This window comes from Helianthus annuus, chromosome 4 (genome assembly GCF_002127325.2).
Source record: "Helianthus annuus cultivar XRQ/B chromosome 4, HanXRQr2.0-SUNRISE, whole genome shotgun sequence".
In the NCBI taxonomy this organism is placed as follows: domain Eukaryota; kingdom Viridiplantae; phylum Streptophyta; class Magnoliopsida; order Asterales; family Asteraceae; genus Helianthus; species Helianthus annuus.
The window spans coordinates 34,285,458-34,301,525 of NC_035436.2; the positions used below are offsets into that span (position 1 = coordinate 34,285,458).

At 33.7% G+C, this 16,068-nt stretch overlaps 1 long non-coding RNA gene across 4 annotated transcripts; it reads right to left on the bottom strand.

The window, feature by feature from the left end:
• Nucleotides 1–781: 781 nt before the first annotated feature.
• LOC118491397 lies at nucleotides 782–12,975 on the bottom strand. 4 transcript variants are annotated; one of them, XR_004891605.1, is made up of 6 exons: nucleotides 12,917–12,975; nucleotides 12,669–12,746; nucleotides 12,330–12,465; nucleotides 11,164–11,884; nucleotides 1,285–1,415; nucleotides 782–1,185 (listed from the first exon to the last, which is right to left on the bottom strand). It is a non-coding gene; the product is annotated as an uncharacterized LOC118491397 (long non-coding RNA). The 4 variants fall into 4 exon arrangements; XR_004891604.1 differs by having other exon boundaries at nucleotides 12,888–12,969; XR_004891606.1 differs by lacking the exons at nucleotides 11,164–11,884; nucleotides 12,917–12,975 and adding an exon at nucleotides 1,639–1,698 and having other exon boundaries at nucleotides 12,669–12,874.
• Nucleotides 12,976–16,068: the final 3,093 nt, after the last annotated feature.

Genomic DNA, 16,068 nt, shown 5'->3' on the forward strand with positions numbered 1-16,068 from the left:
AAATTTATGAACATTACTAACAGTCCTAATACAAATAATAATCACACAAGATACATCACTCATAAACTTTGAATTTAAATACAAAAAAAACAAACAAAAGAAAAGGTTTCGTAATCCACAAAAATGAAACACACAACATACATTTTAATTCACAAGCATAAACGTAACACATTAGTTAAACAAACCAACATACTAACTACATTTAAACTAAAAAAATAAAAACATAACCCATTTCTGGAATGTGAACATACAACGACGAACATGAACTACTTAACGCGTTTCACCTTCTTCTGATTATTCCTAAGTCTCTTCCTGTAGTTTAATCCACTTAGATTAACAACCGAACAACCACGAACCATTGAGTTAGACATATTGTTATCAACATCATGTACTCTTATCTGACTTTTGCTAGAATTAATATTAAATGTAATATATAACATACAAATACATGCACAAAAATAATGACATAAAAACACAACGGCAAAAACACAATTGTATAACATATTTGTATACAAGCAACACACGTTTGGTTTTTTTTATAAATCATGTAAAAATTTAAAAGTTAGTAAACTTAGACAACATATAACAATTTATGTTTACAATTACAACACATATTTTATAAAAAATACATGCTTAATGGCAAATGCTTTAACTAAGTTATTCTTTTTTAATACAAATGATATAAACCTGGATATACAAGACTTAAATACTTACATTTGTTCTTTACCATAAAATTATTTAAATTAGTAAGAGTAACACTTCATACTTATACATACTACAATTGAAGAAAATAAAATAAACAACATAAACGAAAAACTAAACATAACAGAACTACTCATATGAAAGTAAAAACCTACGCTTCAATTCCATTGAAACATTGACTTGTTTAAGTAAATCTTTTATATGTACCATTAACTCCACGTCCTTCATTCCATTCTCACTGTTATACAGAATTGCCATGTCACGGACGGCGGTTGGAGGCATTAACAGCAAGGTCTTAGATACAAGGTCTCAAGACGCAACTCCATTCTCCATAGCATCAAAACATTTCCTAATATCTTTAGCAATCACTTTGTCACCTTCATATTCTTCCCTCGCTTCTTTTATAAAAAAGTTGCTTGAATTGCTCTCCTTCATTAGATGAAGTTGATGCTATTATAACAAATTTACTTTTTACTGAGATATCTGTAAAACTTAAATAAGTTAACATCTGTTTATGGCCAAACATCTGTTTAAGGTAAAACATTTGTTTAAGTCCAAATAAAGACCATAATTCGAACTTACCTTGACTCTTCAGCCGGCAACCCTTCTGATGTGCGAGCACAACTTCGTCGCTAGATAGTCGCTTAAACAATCCAACATGGAGGTGACTAAATCATTCGACTCTCAACAAATACTTTCAATGTGCCAGCCTCCTAAATGGATGCAAATCACAATAAAGATAGTATAAGTATACATACTGACTCGCAATTAGAGAGAGGCATAACTTCATATAAAGAAGTCATGTATTAAGTAAAGTTCACATTCATGTAGAGTCTATATTTAACTAAAAAAATATCAGTTTGTTATCATATTCTAAGATATTTACACAACAAACAACAAATAAATCAACTATAATATTAGGAAGAATCGACATACCATAAGAGCATTATAAAATGTGGAGGAGGGGCAATGATACACAGTCTTTTTAACTCCATCCTGATAAAATTTGTATTTTTATAATGACATAAAAGTTGTACTAATTACTTCAGAAGTAAACCAAACAAAACTACACTTTAAGCCGAATCAGTAACCAATTAGCATTTACATTAACCTAACTCATCAAGTAATAAACATGGTCTGAGCCTATACACCCTTTAAGTCGAATCAGTATGTGAAACTTTAGTAAATCAAGCTTCCTTATAAAAGCCGAATCAGTATGTTTAGTAGATTAAGCTAAGCTTCCTTATAAAATATCGAGTTAATTGCCCGGATAGTCTCTGTGGCTTCACGCTTTTTTACGTTTAGTCCCTACCTTTTGGAAATAGCAGGTATGCTCCCTATGGTTTGTTATTTTGTTACTCAGATAGTCCCCTGAGTAAATGTCAGTTAGTTTGGTCAGTTAAGTTGGTATGAAATTACTAAATTGTCCTTACTAAATATAAAAATCTGCTCTCTCCTAAAAACCACTACCACTGTCACGTCCACTCCACAGCCGCCATCATCACTCCCCACCACAGCCGCCACCACCATCAACCACCCGTCCCTAAATAAACAACCACCACCATCCTCCACAATCATCCCCATCGTCACCTCCACTCCACCACCGCCACCATCTCTGCCCACCACCACCGCCGTTGCCATCCCCTTCTATCACCACTACTCTGCCTCCGAAACCTATACCCGCCTTCACCATCTCCATCTTTCACCACCACCATAACACCTCCACAGTCCCACACCACATAACACCACCACCACCACCCCTATTTCCCAACCACCATCATTTCTTTGATTTCTTTCCTCTGTGTGTAAACTAAGTAAACATATACTATCATCAACTAAGTAAACTATGAAGTCAACAGTAAGAACAATAGATTCTTCAATTATAAATTATTAATTATTAACATCAGTCATCATTCATCAATAACTAATCATCAACTAACTGGCTAAGAAGACAACAGTAAGCAGTCTAATTGAAAAACAAAAGTCAACGGTTAATTAAAGTTGGTATTAACAGACCAGACTATCGATTTGAACCAAACTAGACCAAAACCCAAAAAATTAACAGATTTTTGTTGTTAAAACCGACCATTGTGCCTAAAGACGCATGGTCGAACTGGTGCGGGTCCAGATTTAACTGGTTCGGCGGAGTATTCCGGTGGCGGTGGAGGTGTGTCGGTGAACACGCGGCGGAGAGATGGTGGTTTGTTGGTGGTGGTGATGATGGCATCCGGTGATGGTGGTTTGTTGCAGAAAAGGAGGAAGAGAGAAAGAAATGTGGGGATCAGTGCGGAACCAGTCCAAAAAGTTAGGGGTATCCTAATTTTTTTTTTTAGGATCAGGGGTATCCTTTATATAACAGAAACGGAGTTGAGAGGTATTTTTACACTACGAAAATGGAGTTAAGGGGTATTTTTACACTACGAAGACGGGGTTGAGGGGTAGCCCGTGCTACCCCTATTTGTACTATAAGTCCGCCACTGGTGGGGATGGTGGTTTGTTGCAGACCGAACAGAAAGGAAAGAGTGGGTAGGGGTGGGTAGGGGGTAAAAGTGAAGATTTTTATGTTTACTAAGGACAATTTACTAATTTCACACCAACTTAACTTACCAAACTAACTGAAATTTACTCAGGGGACTATCTGAGTAACAAAATAACAAACCATAGGGAGCATACCTGTTATTTCCAAAAGGTGGGGACTAAACGTGAAAATCGTGAAACCACAGAGACTATCTGGGCAATTAACTCTAAAATATCCATTAGCTTATTCGAAAACTTTTTATATGATAGCTTTGTAGATTTACCCATTACTTAAAATCTAAAACATATAATTCAACTTTTGTAGCTGCCATCATTTATATATGAAACAATATTATTAATTATCAACCTAAAGTAAACTTTTTTAACAAAAATAACATATAAGGGTGATTTAAGATTGTCTCATCCGAGGCATATTTATCTGATTAATATGAAATAAGAGTTAGAGTTAATTACACAAATGGGTCCTGTGGTTTATACATAATTTCGCCTTAGGGTACTAACTTATTTTTTTTAACAGGTTTAGGTTCTATGGTTTCAATTTTGTAACACCTTTGGGTACTAACACCAAAATTAGTTAATTAATGACTAAAATACCCTTGCATTTTTTTAAGTTTATCAATGTAACACATTTGGGTACTAACACCTAATTTTATTTAAGTTTAAACCAATTTTACAAAATCTATTTATTTTTTTATTTTCATTATTTTATTATATCTCTTAATTAACATAAACTCTATTTATTTTTTTTATTTTCATATTTTTATTAAATTTCTTATTTAACATAAAATCTACTTGTTACACCAGTATTTTTTAAATAGATTTTTAAATAAAATCTACTAGCTATATAGTTTTATGTAAATTAAATTTTCATTTTCAATTTTGGATTGAAATGATTGATAATAATAAATATCTTTCATGTAAAAAAATAAGCCTTTTTTTAACTCGATTTTTTTGTTCATTTACATTTTACTATTTTAGAAAGATATTTAATTTACATAAAACTATATAGCTAGGTATTTTAGATAAAACTATATAGCTAGGTATTTTAGATAAAACTAAAAAAATTTAAGCCTTTTTTTAACTCGTTTTTTTTTTTGTAAAATAGATTTTTAATTTACATAAAACTATATAGCTAGTAGATTTTACTGGTGCAACTAGTAGATTTTATGTAAATTAAATATTTTCTAAAATAGTAAAATGTAAATGAACAAAAAACGAGTTAAAAATGGATTAATTTTTTTTACATGAAAGATATTTATTATTATCAATCATTTCAATCCGAAATTGAAAATTAAAATTTAATTTACATAAAACTATATAGCTAGTAGATTTTATTTAAAAAATCTATTTAAAAAAAATACTGGTGTAACAAGTAGATTTTATGTTAAATAAGAAATTTAATAAAAATATGAAAATAAAAAAAAATAACTAGAGTTTATGTTAATTAAGAGATATAATAAAATAATGAAAATAAAAAAATAAATAGATTTTGTAAATAAACTTAAATAAAATTAGGTGTTAGTACCCAAATGTGTTACATTGATAAACTTAAAAAAATGCAAGGGTATTTTAGTCATTAATTAACTAATTTTGGTGTTAGTACCCAAAGGTGTTACAAAATTGAAACCATAGAACCTAAACCTGTTAAAAAAATAAGTTAATACCCAAAGGCGAAATTATGTATAAACCACAGGACCCATTTGTGTAATTAACTCTAAGAGTTATATAGAATGCATCCAAATGTTAAACATTTAAAAATTAATAAGGAATCATGTAAAATTATAACTATTTCCCGGAGTCAGACAGTCAGTATGTGATTTTGATGTAATTCATTCGATGGGAAACAAAAGGTGTGTAATTACTATTATTATTACTATACATATAAAATGTAACAAACCATTACATGTGTAAAGAAATAAAGAGAGTAACCTTTCTCCCACTTAGCCGAGTAATCATTTACTATGAGTATTAGATAAGCCTGATCAGGAGTTAACACTCATTTTAGCCTTAAACAAGTACTATAGCAGAGAAATACAGCCGTTGAATCATTATGCGACTCAGGACCCCCATTAATCATACTATAGCCTTAATTTAAAACCTAATCATCATGATCAAAATACACGTAAGCCCTTTGTTTGATTTGTAACTTTTATTTGTCTATATGCCATCATACCGGTTGAACATATTCTAACAGACATACAAAATCAAACTTGAGGAAAGTTAACTAATACTTAGTCATTCATAGTACGATATGCGGTTGCGCATGGCCATTAATTAATACCCGTCTATGAGCTCTCTTAATAAGACTTATGGGTAATAGCCCTTCAGTTATAGGATCCTTAAGCATATCATGAATGTATTCGATACAAAACTTAGTTTCCTCAATTCGTTCATAAACGAATAATTAATTGCGTATCGAAACTTAATGCAGCACCTCTTGAACTGTTACTGTTCAAGGAGTTATGGTGGCTGACTTTATCACACTAATTCTTCAAAACATTATATGGAATTAATAAACTTATGAGTCCACTGATTAAATTTCCAACAACATTTAGTGACCATGTTATGTCATTATAACTTAGGTTGTTAATATCAGTGCATTATGACTCCTCCATGAAATAGGTTTTGTCTGCTGACATAAAGATATACCCGAAACTGCATTTTATAATCTTTGAATATCTCAAAGTTAGAGTAATAAACCGGTTTTAATTCTCACTTCTTCTTTAAATTGTAGTCTCTCGTTTCTTTTAAAGATATTGTAATACTCCATTAGATGCTACACATTAATCTAGACATATCTAGTGTGTTGCAATATGAGTAATATCTAAACGAGTATAGACTTAAACTTACATAAGGCTTCTAATTAATGAAGCATAAATAAATAATCTCATTTATCCTATTATCCTCTAAAGGAGAGCAATATTGATTGTTACATATGTAAGGACCCATTTAATGTTAAACTTATGGAACGAAACTAATATCCCATTGGGTCTATCTCAGTATGTTATGATATCAATCACGTAAGAGATATCTCTGAGTTTTATTATATCAAAGTTTGTGTTAACAATGCTTTGACTTATGTAACATATGCTTGTCAAAGAATGTCATCTATATAGACAAGTTTATTTTAGTTGCTCCCACTCATCTTGAGGTAGGTACATTAATCCACTTGATTCTTGATGAAAATAATTACGTTAGCTTTTCATCACATTATGATGTTTGCATTAACCCATACATGGATATTATTGGCTTACAAACAAAGTGTTCTTTAACCTTCAGTTTGAAACTTTAGGTTGTTATCTAATGAACATGTAAATGTGTCAGCCATTTATTAGGGAAAATCGTTTTAATGTTCATCTAATGTAGCTTAAAACTATTATAAGCTACTAGAACAGTGATGATCCTCAAAGAAATCTTTTGTTAGATATGCAATAAAGATTCTTTAATAATTTATCTCTTCCTGAGTACAACCTTTGACAATCAATCATGCTTTTGAGTGTCTTAACGCTTATATTAGGATTTGGTTTAGTCATGAACACTCTTAGGTAACTTAATCAAATCCCAAACGTTATAAGAACACACAAAGTCAGTTTCACTATAAAACTGTTATATTCCATTCAAATGATTGATTTACACTAATGGCTTAATTTGAAGAGATAGGATCAGTAAACATTTCCAAAATCCATTTCAACTTCAATTAGGGAGGTTATGTAATCATCAAAGTTAGTAGGCTTTTAAACCTAGATGACCTCCTGAGTTGATTATTGGGTTCATTAGAAGTTTCAATTTTATGGATTAGCTCTTGGTTAGGTTGCTATCATTTTCATTCTAAGTTTGTAAGAGTTGGTGCAGTATAGTGTACAAGAGGTGTAATCGGAGTTAAATTCGGAGTGAATTTAATGACACTCTTCCCCCCGCCTCTTGTATTCCTTGCAAGTCATAATAAGGACTTTGACTGCTCCCACTAACCTTAGAAATCTTTAGGAACTCAGCATGCTTAGGGTCAATACTTAACGACCAACAAATTCTAATAGAGAAAACATGAGTCGTTGTAGTTTCTCTTGTTGAGGATTATGTTAGTTTAGGTAAGAAATCTAAGTGCGCCCACAATTAAGCAACAATGAAACTTTTGTAAGAGTAGCATTAGATTTAAGGAGATAAGGTTTGATTGAACAGTGTCGTGATGGAGCGATGTCTTGTACAAGAGGTGTGAATTTAATGACACTCTTCCCCACCTCTTGCAACTATTGCAAGTTATTATTAAGACACTTAATGCTCCCACTGATCTTTAATATCTCTAGAATGCTACAAGAGAAGTTTCAATGAGCTACGTGACGTGGGAACCTATCACATATATGTTAGACTTTATTTGATTTCTTTAATGTCCAGATATCATAAGAAACTTTAAGGACATATTTAATAGAAATCTGATTAACTACATATATGAATAGAGTTCTTCTAAGACCGTAGGCCATATGCGACAAAGTTTAGATACAAGTTGATAGTCTTTCAAATGATAAATGAATTATGTCTGAATATTCCATTTGGAATAAGTTCCACGAATGTCAATGAATGACTTATGATGGACCCATACTTATTCCTTAAGCCAAATAATATTTAGGGCTGTAACGTCATGATTTAAAATCACTTAAAATGAGATTAGATGAATAATCATCCTCATTAACCACGTCATGATTTCTCATGAATTTTGGTTCTAATGGATGAAATTTATAAGTCTCATTTTCCTTTTGTCAAATTCTCGTTAGCATGATGACAAAGGTTGTGAAAAATAAGGTATCATCTAGTTTCATCTTGGTAATGTTTCTATCCAGATATTTAGAACAAATAAGAGGAGAGTTTAAGATAAGTGTGACTTTATGTTGACTATGCAAACCTCACAACCTTCATAACATTGCTTAATTATGATACTGTATTCTGATTAATCTCCAGAATATATAAGGTATCGAAAAGCGTTGTTGGAAGACTGTTCATTATGGTTCTTATAGTCTTAACATTTAATTTTGTCACTAACTCTCATGTTAGTTATTTGTCGAGTTCTGGTAAGGAAACGTATGGAACTAGAGTCAACTAATCATGTGTTAATTGGAATATTAAAATTATCAGACTTAAATATCATTAGTAAGTTTCTATCTAATTAATTTATCCAACTGTTCTTTAGAATAATGGATAGTCTCGTTGCTTATGCCTAATCTAATGACATAATTATGCAGTGAGATTTTCCCTTGAAGAACCTTAACGTTGGGATTAGCACTTGTAATTTGTCTATGGACTTTAGAACAATCCTCTCTTAAGGTTTTAGTGGTTGTAAGGTGAATAACATCTTATTTTCCAGTTTCAAACATTTATTTCTATGTACATATGTTGCTTATCAACACACTCGTTATACTTTGGTACTTTTGAGTGTTATAGCTGATTTATAATGCATCAAATTGTACAAATGAAAACTTAGTATGTAATGTACTGGAAAATGTACTTATTTCCATGCGTAAGCCCTTAACTTTATGGGTCATGGTATTGTACATTATAATATATTCACATATACCACTTAACCATATAATTTATAATTAGTTAAATAAAGACATGCACCTTAGGAGTTCTTGTAATTGTTCCACAATTATAGATTAGTCTTAGGAAAAACTTAATCTGGAATAACTTTAGTGATAGCAATTATGTTAGAGAGTTCTTGATTATCATAAGAGACATCATGTTCGATTTATCCTAATCATCATGCTATACTTTTCTTCTGTAGTGCCTTATCAGAAGAGAGCAATAAGGTTATCGTGTCTTAAGAGATAATCAAGGATTTAATTTAAGAGCTAATTCTTATAGAAACTTTAAATAAAGCAAAACATTTTAGGCTTAGGAATTAGAGTGGATGAGATATAGATTTATAGAAGAAAAATTATAGTGAGTAAAAATATGGGTACTAAGAATAAGGCAGACAAAATGATCACAAAAATTAATTGAGGATCATTAATATAAGGATCATTATGTGAAGAGGTTGTGATACGTCTATTACTAACATCAAAATAATAGACTACTTAAAATTCTACTTAAACGAAGACAAAACAGCTTTGGCCAGAAGTGTAATCATTTAAGCATATGTGCAAAGTGGTTGTAACAAATCAGCTTTGGCCAGAAATTGAGACAAACACTTTAGTTATGCACTTGTTGAATATGCCATCTATGAATGAATTAGATCAACTTTGGCCAGAAATAAATACATTCATGCTTATGATGCACACACAACATAGCTTTTCGTAATACTTGGATGATAAGTAGATGCATCAAGTCAGCTTTGGCCAGAAATGATGCATCAGAAGCTCATTCAAGTAAAGCCATTTTGGTTTCTGTAAAACATTATTTGATCCTCATTAATTAACTAAATAATTACAAAAACCAATAATTTAATAGCAAACCACCCGTTAGCGCGGATCGAACTCCGCGGTGAGTTCGCTGGGGGGTGCGGGGGACAGCGTGCCCCCGCCCGGGGTTCGGGGCGGAGCCCCGAAAAAATTTTTCCTTAGTTCACATTTAAACAGCTTAAAATAATGAGATTTCGAGTCGCAACCACGATTTCGACTAATGACGTTATGGTTGCGAGTCGCAACTACGGTTTCGACTAGTCACGTTATGGTTGCGAGTCGCAACTACGGTTTCGACTAGTCACGTTATGGTTGCGAGTCGCAACCTCATGGTTGCGAGGGATGACGTTATGGTTGCGAGTAGCAACCTCATGGTTGCGAGTCATGACGTTATGGTTGCGAGTAGCAACCTCATGGTCTCGACTAATGACGTTATGGTTGCGAGTAGCAACCTCATGGTTGCGAGTAGCAACCTCATGGTTGCGAGTAGCAACCTCATGGTTGCGAGTAGCAACCTCGTGGTCTCGAGTAGCAACCTCATGGTTGCGAGTAGCAACCTCATGTTCTCGAAACTTCCTGTTACAGCTGTTAATTGTGATGACATAACTGAAAATTCGAAATCTAAGGGATTATGGGATATTATTTCCTGTTTTAAAGTGATCTAATTTTATCAACATATTTCGAAAATAATAACTGTTTATCTAATAACAGTTTCGAATAAAAATTAAAAGATAGAATTAGATCAAACATGGAAAAAACACCCATTAATCCTAAATCATTCCAAATCATAACAGAATTTTCGAATTTTCACATGAACATGATGAACCCTAATCATAAAAAAATAAAATTCTGGAACCCGAAACCTGAATTTTAATAGTTTTACTAAACAGATTTCGGCTAAAATTATAATCCAGTTAATTCGGTGAACAAAACAATTAATCTTTTCATCGAAATCATGATTTCGAGTCGATTCTTATGACTCGAAACCGGCTGTTAAGGTCATACGGTTTTTAAAGAAAAATTCCGTTTTCCAAGTTTCAATCCCAGAATTATGGATACGAAAACAGAACTGACTAATCAACATATGCTCTGATACCACATGTTGGTTCAGTTCTGTTTGTGCATGAAGGAAAACAATACAAATCATACCTGTCACAGCAGATAGTGCAGAGGAGAATCCAGTAATAGAGTTCGACATGCCTGTCATCTTGATCTGGTTCCTCCTTAGGGTGCTGACTGATGATGGGGACTTAGAGAACCGAAAAGGGGTATCGGTTATGGAGAGGAGGTTTCGTGATGATGTTATGGCTTATGGGGTCTGTGAATTGTGAAAACTGAGTAACCCTTAAACCTCCACATAACTCTCCTTATATAAGCACCCAGGAGGAAACCTAATTAGTTACTAAGGGTAATATGGTCCATCAACAATTACCAACTAATTAAATAATAGGTTCTAATATATTTTGATCTCTATAATGTAAATGATTAAGATGGCTATAGATTAAATATTAATACTTAATATATTTAATCTTACAACCTTGAGAGAGAAACAGATTCTGGACCCAAAGAAGAGAGAAGTTTGTGAGTAGATGAACACTATAGGCCAACCACCGTTTCCGATGGCAGAGACACGGTGGTACACCGGCAACGACGCCACTCACAGTGCGTGCGTCACCTCTCTCCGCAGCGTGAAGAACAGAGAACTTCTCATCTTTCCTCGTTTTCCCCTTCCCCTCCGGATTTGTCTTCTTTGTGATTTCTTCTCGAATACCCGCCACTAAGAACTTCTCATCTTTCCTTGTTTTCCAAAGCCCCTTGTCCTGATGGTTTCTGATTTTACCAGAGTTAAGGCAACCCATGAGCTCATTATACTGCTGCCACTCAGCATCTATTGTTGGGCCTGCATTCCTTTGTTGTTGGCCCTTGTTCTTCGCATCGTCACCCATAACCCCCACCAGATTCTCTTTGACCCATATATCATCATCACCTACCGCCTTCTCGGATTTAGTCAAAAAGTTGACTTCGTGTTTATCAAAGCCAAATTCGAGCACTATTTGCTTAGTAAGATCCAAGACACCTTTTCATCTTTAGTTTGATCTCGCCAGGAATCCCACTTGTTTCCTTCTCAATATCTTCACTTGCATTTGACTTGAAGGTAGTTTCGACCATCGAACGGTTAATGAGGTGGTACCAGATCAAAGTCAACTTCAAGGCATGAAACTCATGTGTTGCTGTTGGGATCTTTCGTTTTCAGCAATCTTCAAACATAATCAATTTTAAAAAAAACCCAAACAATTAACAACTTAAAACCAATCATAGAACATATATATTAATGAGAGAACAACCTTAGGCTTAAGGGTGTTCTCCAGATCGGTTGTCGGTTAATTTGATATAAACCGAAAACCAAACCGGACCGAACTGAATAAGAGAAATGACTATCCACATGATTAACTAAATAAGAATTTGCTTACGGTTTCGGTTGAAAACGAATGAATATATTCAACCGAATTGTTTTTTGGCTACAAAATAATTTAAAAGAAATATTTTACTTATGAAGATGTCCTGAACTATAGAACCGAGAACTGGACCAAATATAGTCGGTTCGGGTAGGTTAGTTCAAGGTTTAGCTCCTTGGTTCGTCAGTGTAACGCATGAAACATGACATGCCATAAATTCTTTTAAACTTCACAGAATTGAGTGTACCTTAGTTCACCATAGCCATAAGTCATCCCTTTCTCAGTAAGAGCATCCCTTCCAAATAGCTTTTCACACTCTTTCTTCATTAACTGATCTAAAGGGTTTAATCATGTTCATTGTTTGCAGCTTTGACAATCCGTGCCTGGATATATATTATAACAAAAAAAGATTAACCCTTATCTTCATCTTTATCAGGAGTAAAAAAAGCATAAGAAGTGTGTCATGTTTATTTGGACCAACTGACAATTCTTCATCCAGTTTCGATTCTATATTGTCCAATTAAACAAACCTTAACCAAATCATCAAACTCCCTACAAGAAATTCGCATTTCAGAAATTAAGTTACCTTTAATCATGGTTGTTGATTCCTCAATAATCTGAAAGGTCGACAATACGAGCAAAGCCCCTACCGTCTCGTTAGATTCTGTGCGAACCAAGTAAGACATATTAAAAATTTAGAAATCGGTCAGTGAAGTGAAGTCCGGTGGTGAATGGACAATTTATAACGAAAGAAATTGTTTATGGACTTAACAGCAGAATCATTTAGAGAAGATAAACATCATACCTGATAAACAACAAACTGCAACATCATACCTGATAAACAACAAACTGCATCGTCACCCCTTCATTACCACGGTTACACTGTGTTCCTGAGTTTAATAAAGGAAAGATAAGGAAAGAAAGAAAATTTAGGAGAGAAAAGAAAACAATACAAAGGAAAAGTTAAAAATTTATTTGTGTTCCCAAGTTTAAAAGTAAAGGAAAGAAAATGAGAGGAAAATAAACATTTTGTATGTTCCCGAGTGGAGAGGAAAAGAAAGAAAAGTAACAATTTTACTATTATACCCTTCTAATGATTACTACTGTTAACAACATAAATGATGGTGGTTTAAACGGGTACTCTGAAGGCAACTGAATTCGACCATGATAAATTCCTCCTTCAAACTCAGTATCACTCAGCCCCCTTATTGCAAAATGCCATTCATATATTTTCCTGCAAAATGAATGCATAATCGATTTGTAATTGCTAACCCATTACCTTCAGCACATATAAAAATAGAGGTGTACAAATCGGTTAATCGGTTTTTAAAAAACCGGTTAAAAAAAAACCGGTTTTTTTCACCCAAAATAAAAACCGGTTTTTTTAATAACCGGTTCGGTTAATAACCGGTTTTTGAGGTCCAAAACAATAACCGGTATAACCGGTTGGGACCGGTTTTTAACCGGTTTTTCCCAAAAAAACCGGTTTTTTCCGGTTTTAACCGGTTTTTTAATAACCGGTTCGGTTAATAACCGGTTTTTGAAATCAAGAATAGTAACCGGTATAAAAACCGGCGGTTAAAAAAAACCGGTTATAAAAAAAACCGGTTAAAAAAAAAACCAGTTTCGGTTTTTTTTCCGGTTTCGATTCTAAAACCAGTTTTTTTGTACACCTCTATATAAAAATAAGGCAAAAGATCAAATACAAATAATCTTAACATACTAAACATACAAATTGAAGGAAAACCCAAAAAGATAAGGTGGCATTTTTGTAATTACCACCAACTATCAAAGTTACAACAAAAAATACCTAAAAAAACACAATTTTTTTTAACATTTTTTATTAAAAAATCGCTACATTTCGTTAGCAAAAAAAAAAAAAAAAAAAAAAAAAAAAAAAAAAAAAAAATTTTGCTGCTACTAAAAGTAGCGATTTTTTAATAAAAAATGTTAAAAAAATAAAATAAAATAATTTGTGTGTTTTTTTTTATTTTTTTAGATTTTTTAGGTTTTTTGGGGGTTTAGTTTTTAGCATTTTAGCTTGGGTGGGGGAGGGGGGGTTAGGTTTTTTTTAGGTTTTGGGGGGTGGGGTGGGGGGGGGGGGTAAGGTTTTTTGGGAGGTTTAGTTTTTAGCATTTTAGCTTGGGTGGGGGGGGGGGTGGGGGTTAGGTTTTTTTTTTAGGTTTTTGGGGGGTGGGGGGGGGGGGGGTAGGGGTTTTTTTTAGGTTTTTGGGGGATGGGGGGGGTAGGGTTTTTTTAGGTTTTTTTGGGGGGGGGGGTGGGGGTTTAGGTTTTTTTTGGGGGTGAGGGGAGTGGTTAGGTTTTTTTAGAGGTATTTGTAGAGTAACTTTGATAGTTATTGATAATTACAAAAATGCCACCTTGTCTTTTTGAGTTTTCCTTCAATTTGTATGTTTAGTATGTTAAGATTATTTGTACAAGAACTTTACCCATAAAAATAATGATATCATAGACCATTATATTATACTACTTAACCAATTTTGAACACAGAATTGGTAAAAACTATGTAAAATTAACTCCAAATCCAACATAGTCATGTTCTTTCCCATTCATCCTCTAAAGCATTGTCCAAGTAACCTTCAAGAGCGTAGGCGAAGTGGTAAGCGTTCTAGTCCCTCTAGCATTTTCGCACCCAACTTCTACTGGTTTTCTACCTTTTTAACCCCTTAAAGACCACATTGGTTTTCACGGTATCGGTTTCGTAAATAGCCATTACAAATGGCTGTAATGAGAGAACTATTATTGATCTCGAAACAATCATGTTAGATAAACAACCAGAAATTAACCCAGAGAATACTTGAGAAACAATGAATATCAACGATTGAATGATTGAATCTTATTGAACCAGAAAATAAATTACAAGAAAGAAATTACAAAGGGAATTGAAATTGAAGAAGTATCTACAACTATTACAAACCATCTATTTATACTAAAAGCTCCAAATTCAGTTACAACAGACCGTTGTAAGAATTTTCACAAGCACCCCCTGTTCTTACAAGAATGTAAGAATCAGTCCTTGAAGCCCAACCACTGTTCTCACCTTACCAACTGATTTACAGCCACTAACACACCCTAAACACTGCTTACTATCCACTGCTTATCACAACAGCAGTTGTCTTACAGTTGTTCATCATCAGTGATTACCATCAGCTGTTTAATCTTCATCAGCAGTTTAACACAAACAGTGTTTACAAGGACTACATCAGCTGTTTGCCTCTTTAGTATACAAACAGTGGTTTTCCTTATTCATTTAATGCTCATTAGTGTTTACAATTAAAATAAAATGTTACTTTCTTTCAACAGATCACAAAAGAGAGATGGGTACTCTGTACTTTCCAGCTTACTCTCAACCCGTAAGAGCGAAATTAAGAGCACTATGAACATCCACTCCAATTTGGGCTTCAGCTTTCTCCGAGTCAGTTGAGGCTGAACAGTTTCTGAGTGAACTCAGTTAGGCCTTTTTAAACCTGAGCTGGGTGAATTCGGTCAAGGGGAACAACAGTGAAATATTAGTATAGCATCATATACAATCCTTTTTGAACCTGGGCTGGTGTCGTTACGCGCGTTTAGGCGTTGGTTGTGTAGGCATCTCTTATGCGTGCGGCGTTGGTTATGGGTGTTTAAAGGCCGGTCACGCGTACCGGGGCTGACAAACACCCATCATGCGCCGCGTAATGCGTGTAACCCAGCTTTGACACACACTTAACCTAGCACTCGACGCGTAACCGGTGCGGGTTACGCGCGTTTAAGCGTTAGTTTTGCATGCTTAATGCAGGTTACTCGCATTACGGTGCTGATTACGCATGGGTTAAGCTTGAACCGAGTTTTAACAATGTAATCATTATACATACATTATATGACACTTATATTTAATGACATCACTAGTTACTACATAGGAAGTCCATTAAAAATGGTATATAAGTTTATGCAGGTGATATTACTTAAGTGAATATAAGACAGCCAGT